Source organism: Gallinula chloropus (genome assembly GCF_964237585.1).
Source record: "Gallinula chloropus genome assembly, chromosome: 2".
NCBI classification, from domain to species: domain Eukaryota; kingdom Metazoa; phylum Chordata; class Aves; order Gruiformes; family Rallidae; genus Gallinula; species Gallinula chloropus.
In genome coordinates, this window is record NC_140086.1 from 163351971 (window position 1) to 163375689 (window position 23719).

The 23719-nt window shown below is 56.6% G+C and overlaps 1 protein-coding gene across 1 annotated transcript in view; it reads right to left on the bottom strand.

Moving 5' to 3' along the window:
• Positions 1-23719, bottom strand: part of MAP4 (microtubule associated protein 4) — a gene marked incomplete at its 5' end in the record, with an annotated part of 93120 nt that overhangs the window by 61146 nt on the left and 8255 nt on the right. The gene's annotated exons all lie outside the window — the stretch shown is intronic.

Sequence of the window (23719 nt, forward strand, 5' to 3'; positions counted from 1 at the left end):
TCCCACACCACAGACCCCCACCATCCAGTTGGTACCACGTTGATCCCACTCTTCAAGTAGCAGAACTATGAACACAAGGGGACTTCAGCAGCTCAATCCACACAGAAGATCAGAGGGGGCTCCAAGTGCTCTGGAGTTGTAAGAGCTTGAACAACCCTGAGACCCTCACCTTGTGAGGCCAACAAAGCTTTGGAGTCCATCAACCCAGAAAGGCCCATCACAACCTGCCCATCAGGGCACAGCAGGGAGGGGGGCACCAAACCCCCACAGCTCCTGCCCAGGCACCAACCTCCAGGCACCAAATCCAACCACAGAGACCACAATGTCAGCGCCACCCTGACACAGGGGACCCAGGGGAGGGTTTTGCTCTCTAATTCATGAAATATATTCCTCTATTCGTGGTCAGGAGGATTTCTCCTCTCTCCTGGGATCCACAGGACCCCCCCCGCCCAGAACCAGGGGACACTCTGACTTCACCACAAAGAGCCATTTCACACAGAAGCATTCAGGTTGGAAGAGACCTCCCAGATCATCCAGTCCAACCATCCCCCTACCACCTCCATCACTCACTCACCCCCGTCCCCAAGTCCCTCACCCAACCTTTCCCTGAGCACCCTGAGGGACGGTGACTCCAGCCCCTCCCTGGGCAGCCCCTTCCAGCACCCAACTGCTCTTTGGGAGAAGAAATGTCTCCTCATTTCCAACCTGAACCTCCCCTGGCCCAACTCACAGCCATTCCCTCTCCTCCTGTTCTGGGAGAAGAGGCTGAGCCCAGCTCAACACAACCTCCTGCCAGGGAGCTGGAGAGAGCAGGAAGGTCTCCCCTGAGCCTCCTCTGCTCCAGGCTCAGCACCCCCAGCTCCCTCAGCCGCTCCTCGCAAGCTTTGCTGCTCTCCAGCCCCTTCCCCAGCCTGGTTGCCCTTCTCTGGACACACTCCAGGACCTCCAGCTCCTGCTGGGACTCAGGGGCCCACAACTGGACCCAGCACTCCAGCTGCAGCCTCCCCAGTGCTGAGGACAGGGTCCAGACTAAACAGAAATAAGCTGCAGTTACTGGTTACCCTTCTCTGCATTGCAGGGGGCAGAGAAGGGGAATTCCAAGCCTAATCCCAGGAATTTTCTACTACATCCCTTTGGTGCAAACACCTCCAGAAGACACCTTGAAGAATCACCTTTGAGTCCATCCAGCATCTGCCCATCAGCAGTGTTATTCCCACCTCCTGTCCTCCAGCCCTGTGGATGCTACAGGCAGCCTGAAGCAGAGCTGGCTGGCAAGGGGATGCTGCTTCTCTGCCAGTGGCTTTTAGCTCTTATGGTGCTAAATGACCCCATTTGCCATGGTTGACTTCAGCAGAGAGGATCCAGAAGGTTCCTGGCTAACACTGAGGACAGCTCTGCTTCCTCCACACCAAGGATGGTGCCCAACGGGGTGCAAGCAGGGAAGGTGACCTGAGATGGCAACACCCCCTCATGTCCAGCAGAGAAACACCCTCTACAGCTGACAAATTAAGCAGGAAACTTCATCAAGACAGACAAGGATGGTTGGGATTTGCAAAGGACTTTGAAGATGAAGAGTTGCTACATGTGTCAGGAGGAATTATTATTTATGATCTTTGTGGTGCAGATGAGCAAGGGATTTAGTGATGTTCTGCTCTAAATCCTTCTGGACAGGAGCCTGTCATTCATCAGCTATAAAACTCCAGTTAAAGGGAAAACCCCAAGGCAGGAGATTGTAAAGGTCCTTGGCAGGGAGAGGAGGAGGCCTGGGAGCGGTTAAGAAAATCCAACAGGAACTTTTGGAATGATGACTTCAGCTGGTCTGGGGATGGGATCCATCCTAAGGCTGGTGGAGTGAAGAGCAGGAACCAACTGAACCTGAGATACCTGAACTCAGAGAGTCCCAGAGTCACCAGGGTGGAAAAGCCCTTTAAACCCATTGAGTCCAACCATACCTGTCCTGTGCTGCCCCAGCTCCCTGAGCACCTCATCTCCCCTCTGTTCAACACCCCCAGGGCTGGGGACTCAGCCCCTCCCTGGGCAGCCTGTGCCACAGCCCCACAGCTCTGCCAGGGAAGAACTTTGCCCTCCCAGCTGAGCTGACCCTGCCCTGGGGCAGCTTGAGCCCATTGCCCCTCCTCCCAGCTCCTGGCCCCTGGCTGCAGAGACCATCGCCCACCTCTCTGCACCCTCCTGCCAGGGCAGGGCAGGGCAGGGCAGGGGGGAGAAGGGCTCCCCTCAGCCTCCTCTGCTCCAGGCTCAGCACCCCCAGCTCCCTCAGCCGCTCCTCGCAAGCTTTGCTGCTCTCCAGCCCCTTCCCCAGCCTGGTTGCCCTTCTCTGGACACGCTCCAGCACCTCCAGCTCCTGCTGGGACTCAGGGGCCCACAACTGGACCCAGCACTCCAGCTGCAGCCTCCCCAGTGCCCAGCCCAGGGGCACAAGCCCTGCCCTGGCCCTGTGGCCACGCTGGCTCTGACACAAGCCACGATGCCCTTGGCCTTCCTGGCCCCCCGGGCACACTGCTGGCTCCTGGGCAGTCCCAGGCCCCCAACACCCCCAGCTCCTTCTCCCCAGCAGCTCTCCAGCCCCCTGCCCCAGCCTGTAGCGCTGCTCGGGGTCGGGGTGTCCCATGGGCAGGACTCTGCCCTTGGCCTGCTTGAACCTCATCCCGTGGGGCTCAGCCCATGGATCCAGCCTCTCCAGGTCCCTCTGAAGAGCCTGACAACTGAATTACAACTGATGAGTCTCACTCAGAGACAAAGAGGTCCCAGTAACAATGGTACTTACAGAGCAACCCCGCCTCCGACAGCAGAGATGCAGATCCCATGCAAGCAGCACCTTCCCTGGCCTGATCCCAAGAAAGGGTGAGGAGCATTTAGCAGGGCTGCTGGCAGCACTGGGTGGTTTGGTTTCTCATCTTCTCTGCACAGATCAGCATGGCCACATCAGCCAATCCACAGGAACAGCCAATCCACAGGAACAGCCAATCCACAGGAACAGCCAATCCATAGGAACAGCCAATCCATAGGAACCAGCTCTTCTGGGAACCAACCTACAACGTGGTCGCTCCCAACGTGGGCAGCCTGCCCCTCTCAGACCTCCAGAGCAGGAGAACCAGGTCTGTCCCCACACAGGACACCTCACAGAGAACATCCAGCAAGGAGCACTCTCCGTAGAGGATTACCACCCTAAAGCCTTTGCACTGCAGGGGATGCTAATCTGGGTAGGTCACCAACCAGCTCTCTAGCCAGAGGTTAAGTAGCTGCAATATTGAGGAGCCCACAGCAGCTGAGATGTCCCTGCCAGCTCCAAGCCAAGGAACAGGAAAAGCTTTCAAAGCTTCTTTCCCACAGCTGATCTTGCTCACCCAGCCTGCTGCACTTCAGCAGCTCAGATGGATGCTGGGCTGAAGTCACCACTGAGGATGGACAGCTTCACCAGCTGGCTCAGCAAGCCATGGTGTGCCTGCATGTCCCCTCTGGTCATAGACTCACCAAACCACAGCCTGGTGTGGGTGGGCAGGGCCCTCAGCCCCTCCCAGTGCCCCCCTGTCCACGGGCAGGGACACTCCACCTCAGTCCAGGGTGCCCCAAGCCCCATCCAACCCGGCCTTGAGCCCTGCCAGGGGTCCCAGGGCAGCCCCAGCTCCTCTGGGCACCCTGTGCCAGGGCCTCCCCCCCCTCAGAGTAATTAATTCCTCCCCAACATCTAACCCAACCCTGCCCTCTTTGCACTCCAAGCCATCACCCCGTGTCCTGTCACCCACTCCCTGGTGGAACAGCCCCAATGCCGATGGGTCTCACTGCTGGGACCCCTCACTCAGGGTGGGGGATACCAAATCCTCACCCTGGAGCTGCACAGCTCCTCTTCAGAGCTGCCCCAACCAGGGCACGGGGTAGTTGTCATGGTGGTGTTGGAACCTGATGATCTTACAGGTCTTTTCCAACCTTCAAGACCTGATGACCCCATGCTCAGCGCTCCCTTTGTGCCATCCAGCCTCAGAGCAGACAGGATGCACATGGCAGGAGTATCTCCAACGTATTTTACTACCAGTTCCATGGTTTGGTAGAACAGATCAGCATCCACTTCAGAGTCAAGGGTCTGAAAATCACCATAAAGAGCATCCCTGCAGGGAGGAGCATCACCAGTGCCCAACAGAGCTGTGGGACAACCCTTGGGAAGCCTGTGGAGGAGTTGAGCAGCCTACCAAAGGTTTGCATGTTTGTATCCAAGAGGATGAGAGCTCCAGATGAAAAGCTCCACTTTTACTGCATTTACTAAATATCCAAAGCCCAAAGCCTTGATGGAGCAGGATTCATCCCCTCCAGAGCCCCACCAGTTACTTTCTGTCTCTTGGCCAACTGAAACAGGGGAAAGGGAAAGGAATTCACTTCTTTCTTTGTAGCAACACTCAGAGGGACATCAAACACCAGACAGCTTGTCCAGAGAGGCTGTGGAGCCTCCATCCCTGGAGAGAACTCCTGACCCAGCTGGGCAGAGCCTGAGCAGCCTCTTGTGCCTTCCCTGCTCGAGTGGGGTGTTGGGCTGAGCACATCATGGGGGGGGTTGGATGATCCTTGAGGTCCCTTCCAACCCCTATGATTCTGTGATCTCCCAGCCCCTCCAGACTCCCCTCCTGGAGAAGAGGATTCCTGTCCTTGCTGAAGGTGAAGGCTGAACCCCCAGGAGCTGGTGCTGAAACCCACCGTGGCTGAGATCACCCTAAATAAGCTAATTTGCCACAAGGAGAAGCAAATTAAAACCAACCAGTGAGTTGCATGGGAAGAAGATGATCAGGAATCCACTGCAGGTCCTGGAGGAACCTCAGGGCAGCTCAGACAGCACTGACAACTCCCAGAGCATCTCCCTGCCTGCCTGCTGACGTGCCGCCCGTTACACAACCCCGGGAAGCTCAGGCTGTCAGAACCAGTATCTCCTGACTCAGGAGATGCAAAGTCATGCAAAGGAGCTTGGAAGTTCAACACAAGGGTCAGGGTTGGCATCTAAAAAGAAAAAAAACCCACAAGAGAATCTGCAAGGAAAAAGAAATCAATGGAAATATTCCAGTTGATTAACATCTTCATTGAGGACCCTGATGAGGGGATGGATAGTGTCCCCCCTCAGCATGTAACCCATGAGCCAGAGCTGGGAGCAGTGGGTGACACACAGGACACTGAGCTGCCATCCAGAGACACCTGGGCAGCCTGCAGAGCTGGGCAGCAGCATGAGTCCAGGAAAATGGCTCAGTCCAGATAGGGCCCCAACACAAGGAAGATGTGGGGCTGTTGGAGAGGGGTCAGAGGAGCCCCGGGGATGCTCAGAGGGCTGGAGCAGCTCCCCTAGGGAGAGAGGCTGAGGGAGCTGGGCTGGGTCAGCCTGGAGAAGAGAAGGCTGTGGGGGGACCTCAGTGCAGCCTCCCCGTCCCTGAAGGGACCCCAGGAACAGGAGGGGAATCAGCTCTTGGGAAGGGCAGAGACTGGCAGGACAAGGGGCTGGAGTGAAGCTGGAGGAGGGAAGGGGGAGAGGAGAGACTGGGGGGAAGTTCTGTGCAGAGAGAGTGGTGAGGGGCTGGAAGGGGCTGCCCAGAGAGGGGGTGGGTGCCCCGTCCCTGGGGGTGTTCCAGGCCAGGTTGGCTGGGGCCCTGGGCAACCTTGTGCAGCTCCAGGCCTGGAGGTTGGTGTCCCTGCCTGTGGCAGGGGGTTGGAGCTCTGGGACCCTTGGGGTCCCTCCCAACCCTGACCACTGTGGGATTCCATGATTCTATGAAACATTGGGCTGGTCCCTGGGATGTGTTGCAGGGAACCCTGAGCTGCAGCCTGGATTCAGGCCGAGCTGGTGAGGCATCAGGACACCATAAGCACCAAAAAGCAGGTAGTGTGAACCTTCTGTCCTCCTCCCAAGTGCCCTCTGCCCCCAGGGATGCCAACAGCCAGAGAGTGGATTTAGACAAACGTTAAAAGCAAAGGCTGAGGTACAAAACCCCCAGGAACATTCCTACAGAAACTCTCCCCTACACACCATCCAACAAGGACCTGGTGAATCATGTTGAGGAACATCAACCTCCTCTGCAGCCTCCTGCACTGGGACCAGCTCACATCCACCCAAAGCAGCCCGAAAAATAACCCTGCAAATTCTTCTCTCCAGCCAGGCACAAAGTGCTGCTTCATGCTGAAGATCACAAGCCAGGACAGGCTCTGTTTATCCCCTGCCAGACAGACAACCACTTACTCTGCTCTTCGTGCGAGGAGTTTTCCGTCTGAGAGGCCTTCAAGTGGGCTGGTTCAGCATCACCCCGTCCCCACGGCCCCAGGCTGCCTTCCAGACACCGGGCAGAGCTCCCCAGCCAAGTCATCAGCCAGAGCAACTGGAGCAGAATAACCACCTCCAGCTCCTCACAGCACGTCCCTGCCAGGACACGGCCGCGGCGCTGCGCTAACGAGCCCCCAGCTCTCTCCTGGCAGCCCCCAAGTGCTTCTCTGCTGGGTTCTGTCCTCAAAACCCAACCAAAGCACTTACTGTGGAATGAGCACCATCTCCAAGCCCCATGGTTCCTTCCTTCCAGGCAGGAGGACTGCATCTTGAGTGCTGGGTCCAGTTGTGGGCCCCTGAGTCCCAGCAGGAGCTGGAGGTGCTGGAGCGTGTCCAGAGAAGGGCAACCAGGCTGGGGAAGGGGCTGGAGAGCAGCAAAGCTTGTGAGGAGCGGCTGAGGGAGCTGGGGGTGCTGAGCCTGGAGCAGAGGAGGCTGAGGGGAGCCCTTCTCCCCCCTGCCCTGCCCTGCCCTGCCCTGGCAGGAGGGTGCAGAGAGGTGGGCGATGGTCTCTGCAGCCAGGGGCCAGGAGCTGGCAGGAGGGGCAATGGGCTCAAGCTGCCCCAGGGCAGGGTCAGCTCAGCTGGGAGGGCAAAGTTCTTCCCTGGCAGAGCTGTGGGGCTGTGGCACAGGCTGCCCAGGGAGGGGCTGAGTCCCCACCCCTGGGGGTGTTTAACAGAGGGGAGATGAGGTGCTCAGGGAGCTGGGTCAGCACAGGACAGGGATGGTTGGACTCCATGGGCTCAAAGGGCTTTTCCAACCTGGGGACTCTGGGATCCTGGGAATGTCTGTCCTACACACACCAATCATTGGCCTTCAGCATTAATTCCCAAGGGATTTAACACAGGTGAGCCCTGACTGCCAAGATGAATTCAAATCCTCTGCATTCACACCTTGACCTGCCTAAAACCAGCCAATTCTCCCCCAATCCCTTGCTCACCCACTGCCCTCATCCAGCCCCCCAGCTCCCTTATCAATATTTCTCTGAGCTAAACAAAACCCAAACTCTTCCTTTCAGATCCTTCTGGATCATTCAGCCTTCCAGTGCTTGAAGGGACCCCAGGAACAGGAGGGGAATCAGCTCTTGGGAAGGGCAGAGACTGGCAGGACAAGGGGCTGGAGTGAAGCTGGAGGAGGGAAGGGGGAGAGGAGAGACTGGGGGGAAGTTCTGTGCAGAGAGAGTGGTGAGGGGCTGGAAGGGGCTGCCCAGAGAGGGGGTGGGTGCCCCGTCCCTGGGGGTGTTCCAGGCCAGGTTGGCTGGGGCCCTGGGCAACCTTGTGTAGCTCCAGGCCTGGAGGTTGGTGTCTGTCCCTGCCTGTGGCAGGGGGTTGGAGCTCTGGGACCCTTGGGGTCCCTCCCAACCCAGACCAGTCTGGGATTCTATAAGCCAACCCTCACCCTCAAACCCAGACACCCCAAGCTGCGTGTGAGGAAGATGAGCTATCAGAAATCTGCACAGAGCTGGAGAACCCTGGAAAGATACTGCTGCACCAGAGCTTGGCCAGTCAGTGACTCCATCCCAGACCTGTCAGCAGCTGATCGCTGCTGGAGCTGAACAGGCTGCATTTCTTTTGACCTACATATTTGGGCACTTTGGCTCCTTCCCCTCCTGCTTCACACAAGGTGCAGAGGGACCATTCAGAGGTGACAATATCTATTGTCACTCCTGAAATATATAAATACATACCAACATCCCTACATATATATATATACACCTATATATATACACCTCTGTATCTCTTTGCTATCACCCCCCGAATCCCATCTGGGGGTGCATGTCCACAGAAGTCCCCATCTGCTCATTCTGCAGCCTGAGAGAGTGATAATGGAAATTAAGTGCTTAAAATAGAACATTTCCCTTCAGCCTTCCAGTGGTGTTTGTTTAAGGCTGGGATTACAGCCCCTTTCCCAGCCATGACCTACTTTCCACATTTCAAATCCCAGGGCAAAGGCACTGAGCTCACGCGAGGAGTCAGAAGCCGTCAGGAGCGATCTGTCTGCCACCCTCTGAGCTGAGCTCTGTGGCCATTAATTCCAGCTACTGTCAGACTAATGACATGAGGGACATCAAAGCATGAAGCCATTTCCATAATGCTAGGAGAATCTGTAATTCTAGTCCTGTTTCTTCATAGAACCCCAGACTGATCTGGGTTGGGAGGGACCCCAAGGGTCCCAGAGTTCCAACCCCCTGCCACAGGCAGGGCCACCAACCTCCAGCCTGGAGCTACACAAGGTTGCCCAGGGCCCCAGCCAACCTGGCCTGGAACACCCCCAGGGACGGGGCACCCACCCCCTCTCTGGGCAGCCCCTTCCAGCCCCTCTCCACTCTCTCTGCACAGAACTTCCCCCCAGTCTCTCCTCTCCCCCTTCCCTCCTCCAGCTTCACTCCAGCCCCTTGTCCTGCCAGTCTCTGCCCTTCCCAAGAGCTGATTCCCCTCCTGTTCCTGGGGTCCCTTCAGGGACGGGGAGGCTGCACTGAGCTCCCCCCACAGCCTTCTCTTCTCCAGGCTGACCCAGCCCAGCTCCCTCAGCCTCTCTCCCTAGGGGAGCTGCTCCAGCCCTCTGAGCATCTCCAGGGCTCCTCTGACCCCTCTCCAACAGCCCCACATCTTCCTTGTGTTGGGCCCCAGCTCTGGACACAGGACTCCAGCTGGGGAGGGCAGAGCAGAGAGGGACAATCCCCTCCCTGTCCCTGCTGCCACCCCTCTTCAGGAAGCTGCTGCTTGGAGAGAGTGGGGATAAATGACACACTGTCCCTGCTCTTTTGGGATCGTTACAATTTACAGCCACAGCAAAGAGCCAGCTGGTTTTCTAGGAATTTGGGTTTAATTCCTCACTGAGCAGCACCTTCCAGTGCTTTGTGGTGCTAAAGAAATCCCATAAATGGTATTTTCCTTCCATAAAACCAACCAAGTGCCTTTACTTGAGTGGACAAGCCACCCCAGAGCAAAGGCTGAGGGACGTGGTTCTCCCAGAAGCAAAGGTGGGTGCACAGGAGCTCCCACCTCCACGGCACACACCCCAGGAAAGAAATACTAAAGAAGTACTATCTTCTTACTCAGCCCTCTTGAATTGTCTCACCTAGATGGACTTGACAGAGCCAGGTCTCAGGCACTGAGCTCCTGCAGAACCGCTCCCGCTCCTGCCCGTTTGATGGTGAGTAGAGCCGACGTTTCCAGGCTTGGCAGAAGACTTTCATGGCCTGTGAAGCTCCAGCCGTGTGGAGAGCTGCAGTGCCAGCACCCCAGGGCATTTCCACAGCCAGGGCACAGCCCAGGCTTCTGCTTTGTTTTCAGTGTAGGAAAAATACAAGACAGAAGAAGTCTGACCTTGAAACGCAGCCGGGCGACGGCGGCTGCAGAGGCTGGGCCCTCGCTCTGAGGAGGGTGCTGGAAGTGCAAAGGGCTCTGCTCTGCCCCCACGACCAGCACGCTTGGAGATCCACCTCTCTGCACCCTCCTGGCAGGGCAGGGCAGGGCAGGGCAGGGCAGGGGGGAGAAGGGCTCCCCTCAGCCTCCTCTGCTCCAGGCTCAGCACCCCCAGCTCCCTCAGCCGCTCCTCGCAAGCTTTGCTGCTCTCCAGCCCCTTCCCCAGCCTGGTTGCCCTTCTCTGGACACGCTCCAGGACCTCCAGCTCCTGCTGGGACTCAGGGGCCCACAACTGGACCCAGCACTCCAGCTGCAGCCTCCCCAGTGCCCAGCCCAGGGCACAAGCCCTGCCCTGGCCCTGTGGCCACGCTGGCTCTGACACAAGCCACGATGCCCTTGGCCTTCCTGGCCCCCCGGGCACACTGCTGGCTCCTGGGCAGTCCCAGGCCCCCAGCACCCCCAGCTCCTTCTCCCCAGCAGCTCTCCAGCCCCCTGCCCCAGCCTGTGTCAGTGTAACAGAGTTTCTGGGCTTGGAAGACCTGACTTAGCTCAGCCCAAAGTGGTTTGATCTGCAGCCAGAGGAAACGTTTGGGAAACCAGAGACAGGAGGAACTGACACACAGGTAAATACAGACTGGGCTGGGTGACAAGTGCAGTGTCACCGGGGAAATGACCTTACTGAAGGAACCCAACCAGAGCTTAGAGCCTGAAGATTGAGAATGCAGAATAACCCAGGCTCAAGATTTTCTGGTTTAATTTTAGAAGTTGGAAAGGGTTCTGATAAAACAACAGGAAAAGATGAAGACAGCAGAGTTAGGATGCTTCTGGCACAGGGTGCCCAGAGGAGCTGGGGCTGCCCTGGGATCCCTGGCAGGGTTCAAGACCAGGTTGGATGGAGCTTGGGGCACCCTGGGCTGGGGGGGGTGTCCCTTCCTATGGCAGGGGGCACTGGTGGGGCTGAGAGCCCTGCCCACCCACATCAGCCTGGAGTTTGGTGAGTCTGTGATGCTGTGCAGGAGAAATTCCATGGTGCTGAGTATCAGAGTGGTGGAGCTGAGACCAGGGTTGATGTTCTGATATTCAAGGTCACACAAAGGAGGGGACCAATGAACCAAGAGGCTCCACGCCATGAACAGGGTGACCAAAGAGAAGCACAGGGTGAGCTCACTCATCAAACACCAAGACCAGACTGTGTGGTGAAGAGACAAGCAACAGCAGGAGCCTGGCAGGCGATGGATGGATGGATGGATGGATGGATGGATGGATGGATGGATGGATGGATGGATGGATGGATGGATGGATGGACGGACGGACGGATACACTGACATCCCACAAAACCATCACCACATTTCTTCAGCAAAACACCAACTGGCTCTTATCAGCATCCCAGGATAAACAATAAAGACAGGCTGCCCAGGGGGTGTGGAGTCTCCTTTTCTGGAGAGATTCCAGCCCCTGTCCTAGGGACCCTGCTTGGGCAGAGGGTTGGACCCCATGGGCTCTGGGGGGCCCTTCCAGCCCCTGTGATCCTGTGAAAACTACTTTGTCACTACAGAGAACACAGACAATTCCTTCAGTAGAACAGATGAGTCAGACCCAGCTGAAAGGAAGGTGGCTCAGTAACGTAACTACAGGCTGAGCAAAGGCCAGCATCCCTCCTGGGCATCTTCCTCCCCAGGATGCTCCCTGCTTTCTTCATGTCCCAGGGTCTCACGTCACCTCTGTGCCTTGCTAAGTCACTTCTCATCTCACAGCTGCCTACAGCATCATCTACAGAAGCTCCTCCAGCCCTAGAGCTCTATGGTGGCTCCCATGAGCCGTTAACCTCATCGTTTAAGAGGCATCAATTAGACACCAACAGCCAGACACAGTTTGTACCCCGCCAGCTCCAGGAGAAGGAGTTTCTTTTGCCTTCTGCTGGTGCTGAAATGAGCCCCTGGGTTTCTGGGAACAGCCCCCTCCAGCTTTAGGTGAGGAGGCACCAACCCTGACCCATCCTGGTGAGCTTCTCCAGCGTGGGGTGAAGGGCAGGAGGTGTCGGGGTGGATCTAACCAAACCACCAAGGCAGGGCAAGGCTCGCTCACAGCCTCAGCCCAAGGGAGGAGAGCAGTGTCCTGGACCAGGAGAGGACAACAGGACCCTGAGCATCACCCCTCCCACCTCACTTGGGAGTTCTGTAACCCTGGGAATTGCACAGTGTTGCTTGTCCAACGCTTGTTCTGACTGATACAACCAGGAGGGCTCTGAGAAGAGGGTGCTGTGCCAGTGCTGGGATGAGGAGCCACTGCTCAGCCATCACAGATCCCCACACCAGTGGATTGTACTGGGTGGAGGAAGGGAACCAGGAGAAGAGCCCAGAGGAGCAGCCCCTCTTCCAGCCAACAGACTCACAGAACCATTCAGGTTGGAAGAGACCTCCCAGATCATCCAGTCCAACCATCCCCCTACCACCTCCATCACTCACTCACCCACCTCCCCAAGTCCCTCACCCAACCTTTCCTTGAGCACCCTGAGGGACGGTGACTCCAGCCCCTCCCTGGGCAGCCCCTTCCAGCGCCCAACTGCTCTTTGGGAGAAGAAATGTCTCCTCATTTCCAACCTGAACCTCCCCTGGCCCAACTCACAGCCATTCCCTCTCATGACCAGGTACCTGTGATAACTCCTGTCACTTCTGCTCAGCCTTCTGGGTTGTCCTCTGCTCTGAGATAACCCCTTGCCTCACCTTTTTCTTCCTGTCACCCCAAGGGGAGACATCTGAGACCCCATGTAGGCACCTGCGTAAGTGTCAGTTCCAAGTGAGATATGAGAATGTGCTGGAACAGCAAATCTCTTTCAAGGTGGTTTTCCTTCTTAACGATGTAAAATAGTACTTAAAATCATCAAATGTGGGAGGTTGGAAGGGACCTTCTGAGGCCAACGTGTCCCCCCCTGCAGTGACAGGGACATCTTCACTAGAGCAGGTCACTCAGAGCCCCATCCACCCTGACCCTGGATGTCTCCAGGGATGGGGCCTCCCCCACCTCTCTGGGCACCCTGGGCCAGGGTCTCCCCACCCACCCACCCACCCTCAGAGGGAAGAGCTTCTCCCTCAGGTCTCCTCTGGCCCTGCCCTGCTGGAGTTGAACCCATGGCCCCTCGTCCTGGCGCTCCGTGCCCTGGGGAACAGTTCTTCCCAGCTTCCCTACAGGCACCTCTCAGGGGCTGGAAGGGGCTCTGAGGGCCCCCCCAGCCTCCTCTGCTCCAGGCAGAGCCAGCCCAGCTCTCCCAGCCTGGCTCTGGAGCAGAGCTGCTCCAGCCCTCGCATCCTCCTCGGGGCTCCTCTGGCCCCGCTCCAAGAGCTCCAAGTTCACCAAACCAAAGCCATGGATCTCCTCTCTTTGGGGGGCAGGGGCAGGACCCCAGGGGATGGCGTGAAGCTGCCCCAGGGGAGGGTCAGGCTGGGGGGCAGGAAGAGGTTCTGTGCTGAGAGGGGGGTCGGGGCTGGGACCCCTTCCCTGGGGAGCCTGTGCTGGGCTGGGCTGAGGGCAGGAGGGAGCTGGGTGGTGGGCTCAGTGCCACGTTGGGGCTGGGCTGTGTGGAGCTGGGAGTGGTACTTGAGGGGCCTCACAGGTCCCTGCCAGCCATGGGGATCCTGGGATTCTGGGATTCACAGACTCAAAGAATTACAGAGGTTGGAAGGACCCCCAGAGCCCAGGGGGTCCAACCCCCTGCCCAAGCAGGGTCCCTAGGACAGGGGCTGGAATCTCTCCAGACAAGGAGACTCCACACCCCCTGGGCAGCCTGTCCCAGGGCTCCCTCACCCTCACCAGCAAGAAGTTCTTCCCCACATTGGGGGGAACTCCCTGGGCTCCAACTTGAGCCCATCGCCCCTTGTCCTGTCCCCACAGACACTGAGCAGAGGCTGCCCATGGCCCCCTGGGTCCCACCCTTCAGCTCTTGAGAACCAGTGATCAGATCCCCTCTCAGGCTTCTTCTCTCCAGGCTGAACAGCCCCAGCTCCCTCAGCCTTTCCTCCCAGGAGAGATGCTCCAGGCCCTTCAGCATCTCTGTCCCTCCTCTGGACTCTCTCCAGGAGATCCCTGGCTGGTTGATCCCAGGGAGCCCAGCACTGGACACAACACTCCAGGTGGGGCCTGAGCAGGGCAGAGCAGAGGGGGAGGATCCCCTCCTGTCACCTGCTGCCCACACTCCTCCTGATGCCCCCAGGATCCCATTGTCTCTCTCAGCCCCAGGACACACTGCTGGCTCATGGCCACCCTGTCACCCACCAGCACCCCCAGGTCCTTCTCCCCAGCAGCTCCCCCCAGCCTGTCCTGCTTCCAGCAGTTACCCCTTCCCAGGGGCCAGGCTCAGCAATACTTCAGTTAACTCTTACACTACTGGGCAAAAGCCAGACTGTGTGAGGAAAACAACCTTCCCCAACCAGCAAAGATCTCCTGCTCAGCCCCACTGCACCCAGCCAGGTTTCATAACAGGAAGATTAACCCAAGATCACCCCCAGCACCGGTTGACACCGCGGCACCGACACGGCCGTGCTGGGAACAGATGCAGCACAGGCAGCAGAGATAAAATGCACAATATAATCAGCCTTACCCTAGTTTCAGTGATGGGCCTGGAATGGAAGAAGATTAAAGAGCTGAGGCCTCCAAGGGAGCTCCAACTAGAGCTGGGATTAGGGAAGTTTCCTACCCCCAGGTCTGTATTTAGCCCGTGTCACACGACCTCTCCGCCAGCCCAGCGCTCCGCTCTTCCTGGGTTTGTTGTGGTAAGCAGGGATAAAGCCTTAGTAAAGTGGTTGTTTGTACAAACACACAGGGAGGGAGGGGGGAGAGGTCACAAGAGGAAAAGTTGTGTATGTGAGAGGAGAGCTGGGAGCAGCACAGCACCTTCCACACAAACCCACCTCCCCGTCCTCCCCGCACGGCTCTGCTGGAGCTGGGACACCCACCAGGAGACACTGAGCCAGCTGAGCTGATATGAAAGAGAAATTCCTCTTATTCAGCTAAAGAATTAATGTGGTCAAGCAAAAAGGTGATAATAAAGTGTTTGGAATTAATTAACACTGATGAGTGTTTTCCAGAGGGGGGGCAGCAGGGACAGGGAGGGGATTGTCCCTCTCTGCTCTGCCCTCCCCAGCTGGAGTCCTGTGTCCAGACCTGGGGCCCAACACAAGGAAGATGTGGGGCTGTTGGAGAGGGGTCAGAGGAGCCCCGGGGATGCTCAGAGGGCTGGAGCAGCTCCCCTAGGGAGAGAGGCTGAGGGAGCTGGGTCAGCCTGGAGAAGAGAAGGCTGTGGGGGGACCTCACTGCAGCCCCCCCGTCCCTTAAGGGGAGCAGCCTCACCACTGCCCAGCCCAGGGGCACAAGCCCTGCCCAGGACAGGACCACACTGTCTGTGATACAAACACACCAAGAAGCTCCCCAATTCCAGGCTGGAGCCCAAGCTCATGGCTGGGGTATTTTGGGTACCAGCCAGTGGCTCAGGGAAGCCCAGCTCTGCACTAACCACACCACTCACTGAGCTCCTCAAGCCTCACTACACCTCATCCCAAAGCTTCTCAGAGCCTTCTCAGCACGTGCTCTGCTCCATCCCAAGCTCTTCTCTTTCCTATCCAACAAGTCAACCCAGGACACGTTCCACCTTCCAATCCAAGCTCAGAAGCAAACAGGTTGCTAGGAAAATGCCAGTCAGGGGAGTTGCTGCCATGGCAACAGCTTCTGTCTAGACAAAGAAGGTCCTTCCTCATACCACAGTCATCCCAGGAGCTTCCAAGGAGCCTCTGGGGGACCCAGAGGGATACACGGTACAAATGAGCCTCAACATCCCCAAAACCCCCCTGTCCCACCTACCTCCCACCTCTTCCCTTCCTCCTCTGGCCCCTTTGCTGCCCCACATCATGACACCCCCAGTAGCACCAGTGATTTCAGTGAGGTGCTGGTGTCCCCGCCCGTGGGGAGCTGGGTGGGGGCTGAGCCTGCTGCCCCCCAGGGCAGTGGGGTGCTTCTCAAAGCAGCTCCCCCACCCAGCTCGTTACACAAGTGCTCAAGCTGATGGGACACCAGCAGTGAACAGGGCTCTGGCTGGGGAGAAAAGCTGCTTGAGCAGGATGAGCCTGGGGGTCTGGGCTGAGTTTGGGGGGTCTGGGCTGAGCCTGGGGGTTGGGATGAACCTTGGCAGGGTCCTGGGATAAGCCTCGAGGTCTGGGCTGAGCTTAGGGGTCAGACTGAACCTTGGGGGGGTGGGGGGGGGGGTCCTGGGCTGGATTCTGGGATCTGGGCTGAACCTTGGGGGGGTCTAGGCTGAGCCTAGGGATCTGGGCTGAGCCTTAGGGTGCCTGGGAAGCAGAAGCAGCATAGCCCAGCCTAGACCCTCACCAGGGGGGGACACAACACCCCCAAACCTCTGCCTGTTGCATCAGCTTCCCCAAGAAGCCCAGCTTCACCTTCCCATGACCAGCTCAGGCCTAAAAATTATCCTCCCCTAAAGCTCAGACTTGAAACCCCTTCAGCATCCTGGGTGCCCACAGAACCAACCCAACCCCCCGGGTGATTCAGCTCATGGGTCCTCAGGTTCTTCAGGCTGAAGGAAAACAGGACCTCAGCTTTAGGAACACTGTTGGCTGCAGGTCCCCTCTGAGGAGGCTCCAAAGAGGCTCCAAAGAGGCTCCCTGAAGTCTGGAATGTATAAACACCTTTGGAAGGAACAACCAGCACGGAGCAGGAACCAGGCAGGCAGGTGAAAAGCCACATCCGTAGGAAATCACCCCTAAATGCCCCCCAAAAGCCTTTTCTAAAGTGATTTAACCCAGAAGCCAGCACAGCACCCACCAACTCGATGCTCTGGAAGGTGTTTTGGTTTTACTCTGCCATATTTCAAAGTCTCCCAAGCCACAGACACCGTGAAAGATGGATCTGAGGGATCACAGCCAATGCTCTGCCTCCCAAGCAGCTCCAGGTGTCACCACACCACTTTACACCAGTATAAGGCCCAGCACACTTCCACAACAGCCAACCCACCCCAACTGCTGCTTCTGCTGCTCAGACCTGAGCTACAACTCAAGTGACCAGAACTCTCACACACAGGAAGATTCCAGGGTCTGGAACTCTGAAAGAGAAAAGCCAATGAGCCTGCAGCACCCAAGCACAGACCCACAGAGCTGCAGGGGTTGGAAGGACCCCCCAGAGCCCACGGGGTCCAACCCCTGCCCAAGCAGGGTCCCTAGGTCAGGGGCTGGAATCTCTCCAGACAAGGAGACTCCACACCCCCTGGGCAGCCTGTCCCAGGGCTCCCTCACCCTCACCACCAAGTTCTTCCCCACATTGGGGGGAACTCCCTGGGCTCCAACTTGAGCCCATCGCCCCTTGTCCTGTCCCCACAGACACTGAGCAGAGGCTGCCCATGGCCCCCTGGCTCCCACCCTTCAGCTCTTGAGAACCAGTGATCAGATCCCCTCTCAGGCTCTTCTCTCCAGGCTGAACAGCCCCAGCTCCCTCAGCCTCTCCTCCCAGGGGAGATGGTCACCACACATGGAACAGGAGGAAGGACTTTTTTTAGGGGGTTGGGGGGATTCTTGGTTTGTGCTGGCCAGGGGGGGTTACTGTAAGCTACCAAAGAACAAGAGGGGTCAGGTAAGGTACAGCCCAAGACTCAAACCTCAGCCAGGGTGCTGTTAAAACCCCTTGCTGGACACATCACCTACTCAGGACCAGCAGTGAGAGCAGATGACCCTTCCCACAGCCGTGTCCCTTCTCTCTGAACCTTCACAAAACCAGGTACCTTAAGCTCCAGCAGGGATCTGATGCCACAAACCCCAGCTGGGAGCTCATCCAGGCAGGTCTGAAGCACCTTGAAGTCCAAGATGGAAACGAGCATCCAGCTCATCCAGCCCCCAGGTTGCATTTTAGCCCCTGAGCTCTGTGGGAAGGTATCTTCCTCCTTCCTCTTTCTGCCCCTCCCCAACACCAACAAAGCCACAGCAAGATCAGAGAAAGGTTTAGGTTGGAAAAGACCTTCAAGACCATCCAGTCCAACCATTAAGCTGGCACTGCCAAGCCCACCACCCAACCACGTCCCTAAGCACCATGTCTACCCACTCCTCCAGGGATGGGGACCCCACCACCTCCCTGAGCAGCCTGTGCCAGCGACCTACAGGCCTTTTGGTGATGAAGTTTTCACTGAAATCCAATTTAAACCTCCCCTGGTGCAACCTTGAGGCCGTTTCCCCTCCTTTTTTGGCCATCAAGTTTTCCAGCAGCTGTCTGGAGAGCAGGGAATTCCACCCAACACCATTTACCTCTTTCTGGAGTGACACCAGAGCGGTTCAAGCCCATGGAGATCAGAATTAGGAAGCAGCAGCACGATCCAAGAGGACTCTCACCACAGTACAACTCTTGAGAGGTTAGTTTGAGGTGTTTATTGGGGTGATTTATTCAACAGTGATACAGAGCTTCACGTCATACAAAGCATTGGACTCGCCAAGGAAAGGCAGGGGTGGTAACAAGACAAGCAAGGAAGGTGGAGTGTGTTCTGAGGTGGCTTCCCACTGCCTCCAAAGGGTGGTGCAAAGTACCACGATGGTTACACAGAGGAGCAACACATGTGGTAGCTACACCTGGCCTTTGGAAAGTAAACACTGGGGAAGGGGACACACACTGCTGTATGTTCCTTTACTGCCCTGGATTTTCAGCAAGGTACATGGACATTTTCCATATCACTCCACATGGACCCTCTGACATCCTCTACGTCCCCCTCACCAAGCCCTGTGGCCTCCCAGGACAGGCACGTTACACTTTGGTCCCAGGAGCAACAACCATGGGATGTTGTGGAGCTTTTCTAAGAGTCCTGGCAAGGAGGAACCACCACACACACAGGAACAACCAGCTCTTCCTCTACCTACAGCTCACAGTCAGCTTTGTATTTCAAATAAACAGGGATGAAGATACAGGGAGGGGGAACGTGGCAGTGGAATGGAATTGTCTGTGTTAGTGGGTGACAGCCCAGGGCACCCTGGCTGCATTCACAATCCCTGCCTTCCCCTGCTCCAGCCAGTACTGGTCCCAGTTAGCTGACAGGCATCCAGCCCTCAGCCCACTGTGCCACGAGGCTGGGGGGCAGATTGCCCCCCAACTCTGCTGAAAGTGCTAGAAACCTCTGGGCAATGCTTTAAACACGACTGCAATCAAACAAAGCATCATGTAGGGAGAGAGACTCTGATGTTTGGTGATGCCAAAACCTTCCACTCCTCAATCTCCAAGCTTCTCCCTGATCTATGGGCTGTCCTGTGTTTCTAGGGCACAAATAGTTAAGCTCACTTTAAGGCAAAAGGTCAGAATTACTCATGGAACCAAGTGAAAGTGATTCCAAACTGGCTGGGATGCTGCCTCACTCCAAAAATCAACCACATTAAAAAACCAGTGACAAAGAGGTCTTTAAAAATCAAGCTGAGAGCACAACCACCTCCTTTGATGGCAACCAAAAATCCCCCAGCAGAAAGCACCCTGTGGCAACAGGAAGGACCAAGCACCTCTCCTTGTGCCTCATCATGCCATGAGACACTGTGGAGCTTTTCTAAGAGTCCTGGTAAGGAAGAACAGCCACACACACAGGAACAACCAGCTCTTCCCCTACCTACAGCCCACAGTCAACAGCTCTCATCCCAAAAAGCAGCAGATCTGGCTGCAGGAATGGCCCTGGGTGCCCCTCAGGTCCCCCTAAAGCTGCTGAGGCTTCAGTGGCTTGGCAAAGGTGGGGGCTGCTGGCTGCCCACTACCACGTGGCAGCATTTCCAGTAACACCAGGAAGAGAGAGGGCAACCTGTCACCCCCATGGTCCCTGTCACCACCCCATGGTCCCTGCCACCCCCCCATAGTCCCTGCCACCCCCCCCCATGGTCCCTGTCCCCCCCCATGGTCCCTGCCACCACCATGCTCACCAGCACATCCCAAATCCCAGTGATCATTCCTGCTCAGGGGAAACACTGGGCTTTGTCCTGGGGTCAGGATCTGGGCTCAGAGGCTGCTGGTCTCAGGCAGCCCCAGCTCAGCACAGGGGACCAGCAAGGGAAGGGCCCGGCTTTGGCAGCCCAGTGCCTGCAGGCAACAGGGTTCTCTCAGGATCAAGCTGTCCACCAGCTCAGAAACTGGCACCATGAGCCTGCCAGCTCCCAGTGAGGCTCTGAACAGCAGGCAGAGCAGTAACTCACTCCCAAATTAGAGAGCAAAAGCCTTGAGTCCTGGCACACATCACCACACACCCACCGCAGCGGCTCCGGACGCCGTCACCCCGGGTGTCTCAGGTATAAAACATGAGCCAAGACTGAAGAGACCCTGGGGGTGGCACCACACTGGCAGCAGCATCCTCTCTGGGGACAGCACCACCCTGCCAGACATCAGCACATCAGTACCACAGTGTAGTTGTGGCTACTAGCAGGATACTAGCAGGATACACCAGGTGTAAGGAAATAGCATCGGGTGGCAAGCTGGCTTCTGGAAACAGGGAGAATCCCCCCCCCATCTCAGGGGTCAGAGAGACCCCCTGCTTCTGTCTGGTGGTGCAGGCAAAGTCACCTTAGCTACACAACACAAGCACCCTCCAGTGGAACACACTCTGCTCCTCAAAACCCCGGGCTGGACCTGCCTCATGTCACACACTGAGCAACTTCTCCCCTTCTTTTACATCTCATCGCTCTGTTTTGGGTTAAAACAGGCCCTTTTTGGTGATGCTGGGAATCAGCACTGTTAGTTCAGTTCAGGTTTGGCTGCCCTCAGCCTTGTGTCTCTCAGGGACAGGTTATTCTGCAGGGAGGGTGAAGCTGCATCCCAGCAGGCTGATGTCACTGACACAGAGCTAGAGAAGGGTGATCAACGCTCTTCCTCACCACCAAGGCTTGAGGGAGGCAGCACACCAGCAGAGCAGCTTCCTGGGGCAGGAATTTGGGGACTGGGGAGGGTGTCCTGTACTCTCCCCAGTTGATGGCAGGTGCTTGAACCCCACAGTCCCACCCTCTCCAAGCACAGACTCCCTGCTCATACCTCCAGTGACCGTGATCAGCTTGTTTTGAGGAAGGAGAAGAACCTCCAAGGAGGTTTGAAAGCAGCAGGACAGGCAGGGTTGCAGCTACTACAGGGAGCAGGGAAAGGAGCTGCAGTCATGGTGGACCCATCCACTGTGGAAGCCCAACTTCAACACCAACCCCTCTGTGATCAAACATCCACGACTGCACAGAAATTAACTTGGGAAGCGGTGGGACTCCAAGCAGAGCTGAGGTTGTGGTTTAAACCCAGTGGGAGCACCGAAACCCAACCCCCCCTTTGAGCTTACACCAAGAAAGGAAGGTTTCAACAAGCACTGCAGAGCAGAGAGGGAGGAGGAGGAAGAGGAGGAGGAGGAGGGCTGATCGGCCGACAGCACCGCTACCCTTTGGTTTCTTCTACACGTAAAGTCCGAGGAACGTTAAAGCAAGAGCTCTGTAAAATGCTGCAGGTTTTACAAGTGGGTGGGTAGCAAAGGACACTGGTCTTGGATCAGTGGCAGCCCCAGTGTTAGGAGACAGTCTAGGCTTCTAGGAGAAGAAAATAGAAGAGAGGAGAAGAAGGAGGAGAGGGGAAAAGGGGATGGGGAGAGGGGGCAAGAAAGCGCAAGTGGTTAGTAAACATGAACATTGAGGCAGCACACTGCACAGCAAGCAATCCTTCATTCAGCACAGGCAGGAGATTTGCCCCAAGCCAGGTCAGAGCCACGTGGAACTTGGGCTTTTAGGAGGGGCTGGAAATAAAGCACCGGTCAGGCTGCGGCACGACGTGGTGCCACACGCAGGAATCAGCTGCCAGAGACAGAGATCAGAGACACAGGGGCCTCACCAGGGCATGGTCTGCACCCACAGCACTGAGGGAGTGCTGCTGTGGCCTCACCTCAGGTGGGAGAACCCCACAAACAGGCTGGGTGGAGAGAGTCCAGCCAGGGGGAGTGTGGACACCCAGGAGTGACACTTCCCCTGGGCACCTCTCAGCGCCCAGCGAGGTACCACACAGGCTCTTGGAATGAGATGCAGCCACATGGGACCACTGAACCATCCATGATGGATTTTCTTCCCAGAAATTTGCCTTTTTTGGGGGGGTTTTAATACACAATTCCCTGAAACTCTAGGCAAATATCCTGCAGCACAGAGTTGCAAAGGTTGCACTGCTCAGAAGTGACAGTTTGGTTGCTGTTAGGTGTCGCTGGGCACCCACCCACCCCCCACCCTCTGCATCAGGAACCACAGGGCTGGGTACCCCACCCCAACACATGGGTGCCATCAGTAAGCTGCTCCCAACTTCCCAAACCCTCTCTGGTTCCCCAGAGCTGCAGCAGATGCACACAGCTCCCCTCCCAAGGCCGCCCCAGCCGCTCCTCTATTTCCCCTTATAAGGAAGAACAGATTTCCCAGCAAGCTGCCCTCTGCCTGCCAAGTACCCAAACCAGACCTCTCACTCTGGAGCTCTCAAGGTCTCAAAAAAACAACCCCCAAAGCAAATAAGCAACCCCCACATAGCACTCAGTGCTGTGAGGGCTGAACCCCACAGAGCAATCGCCCCTCTGTTCCTTCTGGGGAGCGCAGAGGGTTTACACCCTGGAGTAAACAGCTGATGTGCAGTCAGCTGGCTGTGTTCTCCCTGTTTCAGGATGAGCATCCCAGCACCAACAGTTTGAATACAAACAAAAACGACTGGAGAGTCAGCACAGGGGGTGTCCTGAGTTATACTCAGGTTGGATTTGGGCCACTGGGTATGTTAGTGGCATTTGGGAGCGGGGTGGCTGGTCAGGAGGCGGCTCCGGCTGCCAGAGCAGCACCAAGAGCTCAGTCCTGAGTCAAACCCTGACAGCAGCTGCTCTTAACGCTGCTTTTTGTGGCACAGAGCTGGTTTCCTCAAGCATCAGCCCCCTCAAAGGGGGCTCAGGACAGGGCCACAAGGCTTTGGGCAGAGCCAGGCACTACCATGGTCCATCACCTGGCCTGGAACGAGCTGCCTGTATCCCTGCAGAGCAGGGTGGAAAACCACCTCCACTATCTGATGATAAATCAGTGTTTCTCCCTGACTCTCCAGTGGATCCACATGGATATTTCAAGTGCTCCACAGAGACAGGGTGGGGGAAAGACTCCCTGACACAGTGGTGCTGTAGAGATCTCCTGTCAGGCTGAAACCCCTTGTTAACTCGACGCCTGTCACAGCTCATCCCTTGACACGCTGTTCCTACCCCTTTGATGCCACCTTCAGACAGCCTTCAGCAAGAAACCCCCCCAAACTCCACCCCACAGAGAAATTAAAAAGCTTCAGCCACATCAAAGCCCCTTTGATCAAAGGTGTGTGAAGGGTTAAACCCCCACAAAGCTCATGTGAAGTAAACAAGAGTTTTTAAGCAGGATTCAGGTTGATTAAAAAGAATAATCCCAGTGTAATTAATTAGTCCTACCTGGAGTGTCAGAAATCTGGTTTTATCACCATGTCCTTATAGCTGCAGGTGGGACAAAAAGAGGGAGGTGGTAGGAAGGTTCAGAGGTGGTTTTAATCCCAGCTTTATGTGGAATCACAAAGGATGCTTGGCTTCCTTTCAGCCACGTTCATGACAGCAAATTAAGTGCAAGGATCAACTTCTCTATTCCCATCCTCAAGAAGAAGATGAGATTTGCCACACTCTGAAGAGAATTATGGCAAAGAAGGGTTGGATTCACCCCTTGCTGCCACCCCCCCTTGCTCACTGTTACTCCCCTGGAGTTTTGTTTTCTTGGGGCTGCAGCTCTGGACTTGGTGGGAACATCAAGTGATCTTAGAGATGATCTGTCCCACTAAAGCTGAGCTGGGGAGCACAAACAGGGAGAGCCACACCAGCCTGACAATCACCCTCTGAACATTTCATCCCCCAAGAAGAGAGAGCTGCTTCAGCAAGAGGTCCTCAGCACCACGGGGAACAAGCCACGGGCTCAGGGTTTGGTAGATCCAAACCCATCCAAAATGGTCCAGCTGGGATTTGGGAGGAGACCAAATTCAGAGGAGGAAAGGGACCTG